The sequence below is a fragment of the Mytilus galloprovincialis genome, chromosome 14 (genome assembly GCF_965363235.1).
Source record: "Mytilus galloprovincialis chromosome 14, xbMytGall1.hap1.1, whole genome shotgun sequence".
NCBI lineage: Eukaryota > Metazoa > Mollusca > Bivalvia > Mytilida > Mytilidae > Mytilus > Mytilus galloprovincialis.
In genome coordinates, this window is record NC_134851.1 from 33,507,936 (window position 1) to 33,517,520 (window position 9,585).

At 31.0% G+C, this 9,585-nt stretch overlaps 1 long non-coding RNA gene across 1 annotated transcript; it reads right to left on the reverse strand.

Annotated features, from left to right (window-relative positions):
- Positions 1 to 4,373: 4,373 nt before the first annotated feature.
- On the reverse strand, positions 4,374 to 5,694 carry LOC143058364 (uncharacterized). Its single transcript, XR_012973025.1, has 2 exons — positions 5,424 to 5,694; positions 4,374 to 4,428 (listed from the first exon to the last, which is right to left on the reverse strand). It is a non-coding gene; the product is annotated as an uncharacterized LOC143058364 (long non-coding RNA).
- Positions 5,695 to 9,585: the final 3,891 nt, after the last annotated feature.

A 9,585-nucleotide genomic window follows, 5' to 3' on the forward strand; every position in this document is an offset into this window, starting at 1 on the left:
AGTTGATGATAAATTTAAGAACAAATACAAATATAGATATAAAACTGTAAATTCCGTATTGTTAGGTCTTTAAAATGTTTTTCAGATCAAATTTGGTTTCACAGTGAAAATCATGTCTTTTATCATTGTTTTCTCTTGTATATAACGAGCCAGGGATTTTTGAGACTATCGATTGCAATATTATTTTGCTTTGTTGTATTTGTCGACAAACTAGGTGGAAATATTATCGTGTTTTGATAATTGCAGGAGGCAATACTACTATAATGATGTATTTCGATATTACAAGGATTTGTCGCTTGATATGGATTTTCATAACCGTCACCAGATAGTTTAATTGAAGAACTGTCATCAGAGCTACCGACATCATTCCTTGATATGATTTCGTTACTTTCGACAATGCTTTATTCATTATCATGTAACTCTTCGTCGTTGACTATATAATCAAACAAAGCATTGTTATAATTTAATGTTTCGACTTCATCATAGATGTCATCTGGCTTTAAGTGTATAATCGTCCTCGCGGTTTTTGCACGCTTTAAGCTGCAGATAATATGAGAACAACCACATAATGAAACAACTCCTCCAGCTATACTGCCCATTAATATCCAAGGCAAACAGTACCCATATACAAACGTAGAGGTAATGCCGTTTTCTGGAAAGGAAGTAAAAATAAACAAGTTTATCATGTATGTTAGATATGATACATTTGTATGTATTTAACTAGACGGTACAGATTTTCGATCGCATTTTGCCTGGGACTGTTTTAAACATGCAACACTGAATACTAAAACCATATTAAGGCTATTTTTCCAGTTTAGATTCGTTTCTCATAAATACCGTTGTATAACTATGTAACCGAATATTCAAACTTAGTCGTATTTGATTGCAAGCAGAACATGCAGAAGACGATACCAAAGTCGCCTTTTTTCTTTTTATTGTGGTTGACAGTATATGACACACGAAGTAGCCTGGCATTGTGCGAAAGATCAAATACCTACTGTTAATCAAATTGTCGTAGACTATTGCTATTCTTTATAAAAGAAAAGAAAAAAATACAAAGGAAACGTTCAGAATGCAATAATGCAGACAAACTGACATCACCGTTGTCAAATTCAAAAAGTACCAAAAACCAGACCAGTTAAAAAAACTTCATTGAACAATTGATGACTGATGTTACATATACCGAGAGGATTCATTTGTTGTATCTATGTCTTCAGAATTCATTTCATAATTTCAAGTTCAGCTAAAACAAATCCTTGCACGAAAACAAATAAACATTTTTTTTTTCAGCCAGAAAATTTGACTCAATATTTTAGCTATTTATGCATTTTAACTTTGTAGTATTTGATATTACTTTCCTTGTTATTTAATGTGAGTGCCACTGATTGGTATAATATATGGAGACGAAACAAATTATTGGCCTGGTTTTTTTTGGAGTTTTTACTTTAATTGCCGGGATTCCAATGTTTATTTCTTTTTAAATTTTTCTGAATTAAATATACAGTTCTTCTAATTCAATATAGCCATTGTCAGTTTAATGCAGAGGTCAAGTATTCAAATTATAAGTTCATATGAATCTGACATGTCAGGCTTGCTTCTGAACAGACTTGGGGTAATTGTAATTGTAATCGTTAATCGTTAATCAGCTGTAAATGATTACAATTTTTCAAGTAATCATTAATCAGCAAAAAATCTGAGTACATGTAATTTAATTTAATCAATTACTTTTCAAAATACCCTGTTATCATGATTACTTTTTGATTACATTCTGATGACAATGACAAAATCTTAGACTGTGATATGGTCAATAAATGAACCTTTTTGTTATTCTTATATAATAAATATTCAACATGTTAAGATTGGTTTACTTTATATAAGCATGTTAATTGATTTGTATACTTCAGTAAAAAATAAACTCTTACAGTATTGAAAAGTCACTGGTAGCCTAAGAATAGACATATAGTACTCTGGCCTTATTAAGATATATTATACATTTATTCACAATTTAAAGATGTACATATATATATTTGATAATAACTGTTAAATTCAAGTAATACTTTTCTTTAATCCTGAATTATAATCTTTTGTTAATATTGTGATTTTAGTCAACTATGAATTGACAGATAGTAAACCAATCAAGGTTTGTTTTTATTCCAATTAGTGTTGTTGTTGGACAATATATTTGATAAAAGATTTATCAGACATGTGAAAATTTATCTAATTAGCACAAACTAAATTAAAAGTTGGACAAATATCTGGTTAAAAATAAGCAAATTTTTGTATGTGTTTGGACTGGAAATGTAAAATGCAATGATTTTTAGTACTTGAATTTTGTTTACAATTTGATTAAACAATTCTATTAAAATTTTAAATATTTTTTAACTGGTAACTTTATTTCATCCATATTTTAACTTCCATAAACTGCATCTTGAAATACATGTAAAGTCTTTAAGAGGTTAGAAGACAAACAGCAAACTTTTTATAAAGCTATATTCAATTGAAGTCAAAATAATTCAGAGGTCAATGATGATAAAGTGTAATGGGTCATAACCAGTGACACAATGTTCGTGTATGTATGTAGTAAACTTTTGTAGTTAATCAGATAGATGAAATTTGAAGTTATCATTCAACAAAAATGCTATAGTTATATTAAACATTGTTAAACGTTTATTCATTCACAATGTTTTTTTCAATTCATTGTAATCAGATGTAATCATGATTACTTTCCCAATGTAATCATTAATTTAATCGGACACTTTCAGAAATGATGTAATCATTAATGTAATTTAATCGTACAAATGGCAAAGTTATTGTAATTTAATCAATTACATTTAAAGTAATCGGACCCATCTCTGCTTCTGAAACTATAATGTCAAACCCTTCCAAACTATGTAATTAATTAAAAGGCATAATCCTATCAAATCTGTCATGTTGTACTGACATTTTTTTTTGTATTAGATTGTTGCTCTATCTGCGTTTTGCTCACATGTAATAACAGAGTGAGAGACAATGAGGTTCATGGGAGGGGGGGGGGGGCAATTAAGCTTCCACGATTACTCTTTCCAAAAAGTAAGATAACAAAATTAATGTACTCAGAGGAAAATTCAAACGGAAAGACCTTAATCAACTGGCAAAAAAAAAAAGCTCAACTCATCATTCAATTTTCCTTTAGACGTTCATGTAATTTGGAAAGTCTTTTAGAAATGTAAAATTTGGAATGCAACTTAGATAAAAACGACGTCAGCAGTAGCATGTTTTTTTTCTTTTCTTTTTTGTAAACTTCACACGTTTACGTTTTCAACATTTATAGGGATTACAAAGTTTTTATATTTCATTTCGTGTTAGTGAAGTAACGCACATGTTGCAGTACTGTAATGACATTCAAAGTGTTTAATTTTGTAAATATTAAACCTACATTTCATCAATTCATTCGAAACTAAATGCCTCACCGAGAGACAAACTTACGAGAAACGGTAAAAAGGTTCTTTGAAAAAGCATATTTCGTTTCTTTAGACTGATAAAAACATTTTCAAAGACAGTAATGTTTATAACGTAAAGTCTCAGTGTTTGATTACACTGTTAATATATAACCGTCGGCTCAAACATGAAACGGGAAACTGTATATTTGTGAGTATCTTAATTCCTTAAAAAACAATCTATAAATAACGTTTCGATATTGATATCAACGACAGACATGATTGCTTTTGACAATCTTGGTATCGTTACAGGCAATGTTTTTGAGCAATTGAGCAACGGCATCAATTTTGAATATCGAATTTTATGCATTTTTAATGCATTTTTTTATTTTTATGTATATTATTTTTTAACTTCTCTGTAACCTTTGTACTTGCATGGTTTTATGAGAATAAACTATCTATCTATCTATCTATCTATCTATCTATCAAACGTCTTGCACTGTTACAAACTACCTTATTAAGCATCGGTACGTTTGCTTCAAACTGAAGCATTACTAGACTAACAGCATGTAGTTTGTGAATTTTTAATTTGATTCCTAGGTGACTAATTGCATATTTCTGAAAAGACAACAAAGTATGAACGAATCTAAACTGTTATATCTAGCCATAAAAGGAGGTATTATATTTAGCATATTTAGCTTACTTTCTGACACAATTCCAACCACACGATTGTTGCATCCATGTTTATTACAAACATCAGCAGTATAATTCGTAAAATCGTCTGTTCCAGATAGTAGAAATGAAAACGAAAAGCTGATACATAAAACAGTTATATTCACTCCATAGAATTATAAATGCCCTTCACAAGTTGAATAGTGAGGCGTTACCAAAGCTTTAAACGTCTGTATCCAGCTCGTCGTTATGATTGATACTCTTATTTCAGATGAACTAAAAATGTTTTCATATTGACCATAATATGTTCGATTATTTCCATAAACAAAGATCGGGGGCCCTGAAACAAGAAAGATAATAGAATCACAATCATACCTTTATAATGAGCTTAGTAACAATGAACATTTTTAAAATAAAAACTGATTTATAGAGTTATGAAATCATACAGGTTGCAAATGTAGTATACAGTATTTAGTCAAATGAAAACAAAAACAAAGTTCATAAATACTTAAAATAAATCGATCTGGACAATATTGAATGTATATAGGGTTATTTTGTTCTCAACAATTTCAACCGAAAAATGACATTCTGTCAAGAGTTAAAGTTTATTCAAAATTATTTTTTAGTTGTCAAACTAATACGTAATATACAGTTATTGGAAGCATTCCTGTACCAATGTTTACTTAGGGGGTGTAAATACCAATTATGGAATTGTCTGAACATAGACCTAACATAACCTTGAAAAGGAGAAAGCTATTAAACATTTGTTAAATTAAGTGTTCCAAGTCGTGAAGTTGAAATCATCCCTTCATAAATTTTTACCGACATCATTATGATTTTTTTTTGTTGTCCGCGGGTATCTTCCAAATATCGTAACAACAATCCCGTCCCCTTAACCCGAATGTGGCTAACCGAATTAGACAATACCTGGGAAACACGACGAATGCCACGTGTGGAGAACAATCTGTTAACCCTTACCTGAGATTATCCCATTTTTGGTTGGGTTCGTGTTGCTCAGTCTTTATTTTTATGTTGTGTTGTGTTGTATTTTGTTTACTTTTCTTTGTCTATTTGGCTTTTTCGTTTTAAACCATGGAGTTTTATTTGACTGTCCTATTAGTAATTATCGCCAAATTTTTTGGCTGCAAAGAAATCATCAGAACAAAGTTGAATCCATGTCAGTAAACCAGTCTGGATATTGACTGAATGAACTTAATTTTAAATCAAAATTATTTTCAGTCTAGTCAATTCATAAGAGGTTTACTATAAAAAGTTATGATACAAGAACATAAATTTTCAATGCTGAAATTTTCATCATGTTCATAGAGACATTACCTTCATACGGAATAGATATCTGCTGTGTTTGGAAAAGATTTCCATTTCTTAAAGACACGCCATTTGTCACTTTACATGTGTAGATTCCACTGTGTTGGTATTGGTTATCCTGAATAAAAAAATTTCCATCGTGTGTGCCCTTTAGATATCTGATATGTTGATTCAGTTTTGAACAGTATTCCCAGTCTTCAAAGTAAATACTAGGCACACCTGACGCATTGCATGTAAGTTTTATACCGTCGCTTAAGTTGTACACATGTAAGGTCAACTCCGAAGGATCTATAAAGTGAACAAAACAATTTTAGTTAGGTGGTTAACACTAATGGGGAGGGGGAGGGAGTTGTAAATACATTTTGTCATTATGATGCAGGTCAAACGGTTTATTCATTTTAAAATCTCATATCAAGCAAAACAAAAAACAAATATCGAGGAAGCATATTAAGTCAAAAGGTGGTAAAAGGACGTTGTTAGGTTAAGCGTCCAATCATATGTCTGCATAATTCGCTCTAAGAATAGTTATAATGCAGAACTAAAACAATGTTACCGTGGTTTTACCGTGTCTGCCTTTGCAATAAAAGTGCTTGAAATTGATTTGTAAACATATCACGTGGTAACTACCAAATTTTAATTTTATAATTCAGCGAGCACGGTTCAGGAATCAACTTTGGTCAAATGTTTTCAAACTAAGAGTAGTGTTTTGGACAATCTGTAAACGTTTTACAGCAGTCCATAACTGCCCTGTGATAATGCCCTACGACTCAAAATTGTAGTATGTCATACTTGCCATTTGTCTACAATAAACCATGATGAGCCAAATGATCAGTATGGCAAACTTCATATCATTTAATACTTGATGATTATCATAACGAACAGGTAGTTGTTCAATCTTAACATAGTAAGAAATGTATCATAAATGCAAAAATTACTTGTAATACACGATCAAAGTTATGTGTGGTTGTATTAAAATAACTTATGTTTGATCAGGAGAAGTGTTGCTCTTCAGTAATAAGCATTTGTCAGTGATCTTATTCTTGGATATATTGATACTTACATATCATTAGAACTTTGAACACATGGTTGTGTGTTACATTGGTTTTAATATACTGGCATTTGTATATGCCCTCGTTTAGAGCCGAAAAATCTTCTACTACTAATTTACATTTACTCTTGTCATAATCACCAATAATATGAACGTTAGATCTATTTAATATCGGATTTAATTTTATTCCTGTAGCATACGGAATTATGTATTCCTCTTTTAAGTGATTCAATAGGGATGATATGTTTGGTCCTTTCCAGTTGCCATTATTCTCACGAAAGCAGGTGCAATTCAACACAAATTCGTCACCCCTTCGCACAAACACTTTGTCGCTTGTTTTAACTCCTGAATACAAGAGATACTTCATAGGTTGAACTTGTATGTTTGCGTGAATGTAATTTGAAAATATTCAACTAAAGCATTAATATACCATCAATGTGACAATATATTACTTTGACATAATTTAATATTAAAGTATAACCCTAAACATCGAATAAAACGACCTGGCCCATATCCCTATCCCCCCTTAAAAACAACATAAAAACAAAAACAATAAAAAAACAAAAAAAACAAAAAACAAAAAAAAAAACAGTGTGGTTTCACTTTTTCATAACTGACGAAATGTATTTTATATTCATGTGTTTGTTGTTTGGAAATCATAAGACAAGTTTTTTTTCTGCTACGATTTCGTAGGTAGTTCTGGTAGTGAAATATAAGACCTAAAAGGAAGAACACTAACGGTTGCCATGACTTTTAAATAAGCTTAATACACATTGCATTCATTTGTGTTGAAATTTCTGGTTCGTGAAATGAATACGTTGTTCTAAAACTAGGTTTTTAAATTTCACAGTCAGGCCAAGTGAACATTATAAGTGTTTGCCTTGTCTTTGATCCTTGATGTTGTTTATGTAATATATATGAAAGACTCAGATCTACGTCTTGTCTCTAATCGTCGTCCGTTCGTCAAATCGACGTCTTATTTTCAAATCAGAAAAAACATGACGAATCGATGACTAATTTTATGTACCTCTACCTGACGTCCAATTTTGTGATTTTCTTTAACGAAGTCCAATGTTTAGCTTATCTAATCGAAGTTCGGTTTATGGACTTGCAACAATGCGGTCATAACTTTATAAAATGACAACAATAAAGAAAGACGTAGCATCTATTGAAGGATACTGTTTTGATACGCTTTGGAAAGAAAAAAAATAAACGAGAATAGGCAAAGCTCCAAACGCCGAGACATGTAATGACGACATGTCGTATTACATGAAAAAATTCAAAGCAAATGAACTAAGCGGAGATGGGAACCTAAACAAATTATAGCGAAATAAAAAAAAATGGTTGAAGACTGAATACTGCCCTCTAGAGTCGTTGGTTTTTTATTGATTTAAACTAACATGCATGTCATTTATTAAAATAAACAGGAATGCCACACTACAATGTAGATCGATTGGATTTACTTCTATCAAGATAGATATCAATACGCATGTTACCTATTTCGGATTGAAAAAAAACTATATGAAAGATAGGTACAATGTTTAAAATATTGTTGTCATTCGAAGCCTACAAAACACTTTATGACAGTAGCGTATTCAAAAATTTGTAAGAGAGTCTCCACTGAGTGTCTAAGATGGGGCACGCTTCAGTCATTCTTCAGTTATTTCTTACATAATTAACCATATTTTTCAAACAAAATGGTGCACACTGAAATCAGCTTTTGCATTTATAGGTGTAAGTATAGTAATTTATTTTTTATTGATTTGAAGATCGATAAGAGAAGACCACAATTAATTGAACGTCGTTTTGTCAATACACGTCGGCACATTGGACGTCGATTACAAGATCAAAATATTAATCTTCGATTTGAGGATCACAATATTGCAATCGATTTTGGAATGTGACGTCAGATTTGGACGTCGATTTAATGATCGGTCGTCGATAACAGTATGGACGTCGATTTGAGTCTAACATATATTTTGTCTCGTGAACACCAAATGAAAAGTAGGTTTTTTCTTCTAAATACAGTATCAATTTAAAAAGTTCATACTTAACCTAATGCTAAAACAGGGAAGACTTTTAGGATAATTAAAAATGCCTTCTGCTGTTTTTTCCTCATATCTCCAGCCTTAAATTATTCAAATTGTAATCCATTCATCAATCCGATGGTTAACAAAAATTGCTATTAAACACGTTATACTAAAAAAAGAAAACATTACTCCGTTATGTGTAATATGAAAAAGAAAGAAAAAATCTTTGGTTTTGCGACTTACTTAGTATGTGAATTGTCTGAATCTAGACGGGTGAAATAAATCATGTTGCCTTCCCAATTTATCCCATATTAAAATATCATTAGTATCACATAATTTATTAGTTAAACATAAATCATATTTTTCACTTGGAAGTCTGGTATGTTGTTTAATTTTTGATGAATCTATATGTTGTGGAGTTAATTGTGACGAAAATTTTTAAGGATCAAGCAGAAGCCCGCCTTTGGGTGCGGTGTTGTCTCGCTATGTTGTAGACCAATTGGTGGGCTTGATATGTGTTTTGCTCTTAGGTGGGGAGGATGTCTTTTTAACACATTCACCGTTTCAATTTTCATTTTTTCATATGAAGACGGCTGTCATGTTTTAAAATCAATAATTGGTATATTTGAATCGAAATAATTCATGGCAGTCGTAGATTATCTTTCTTTTAATCATTGGTTAGGCATTTTTATTCGTAATTAATCCCGAGCGTCATGCAAATTTGAAGCCGATTATAAATGCATGATTCACGCTAAGTTTCATTCAGATACAGGGCCAATGACTATGTTTAAAAAAAAAAGCTGAATATTTTATTTTTTCTAAAATCAACTGGAAGATTTTAATTTTACATGCTAGGATAAAAAGTCTCTGATAAATTCTTGTCGTTTAACATCTTAGGTTAATAACATGCAATGTGTTACAACCACGTTTTTTGTCTGTTCAGATTTTCTATGAAAATAAATGCTTATGCATTGTGATAATGCTATCATTTTAAATATTCACAATGAATGACTTATATTGAGTATTGTAGATATCTTTTTTTTTAAAAGGACCACATAAAAAAGACACTGTATGTAAGGATCATGTGTAAGCC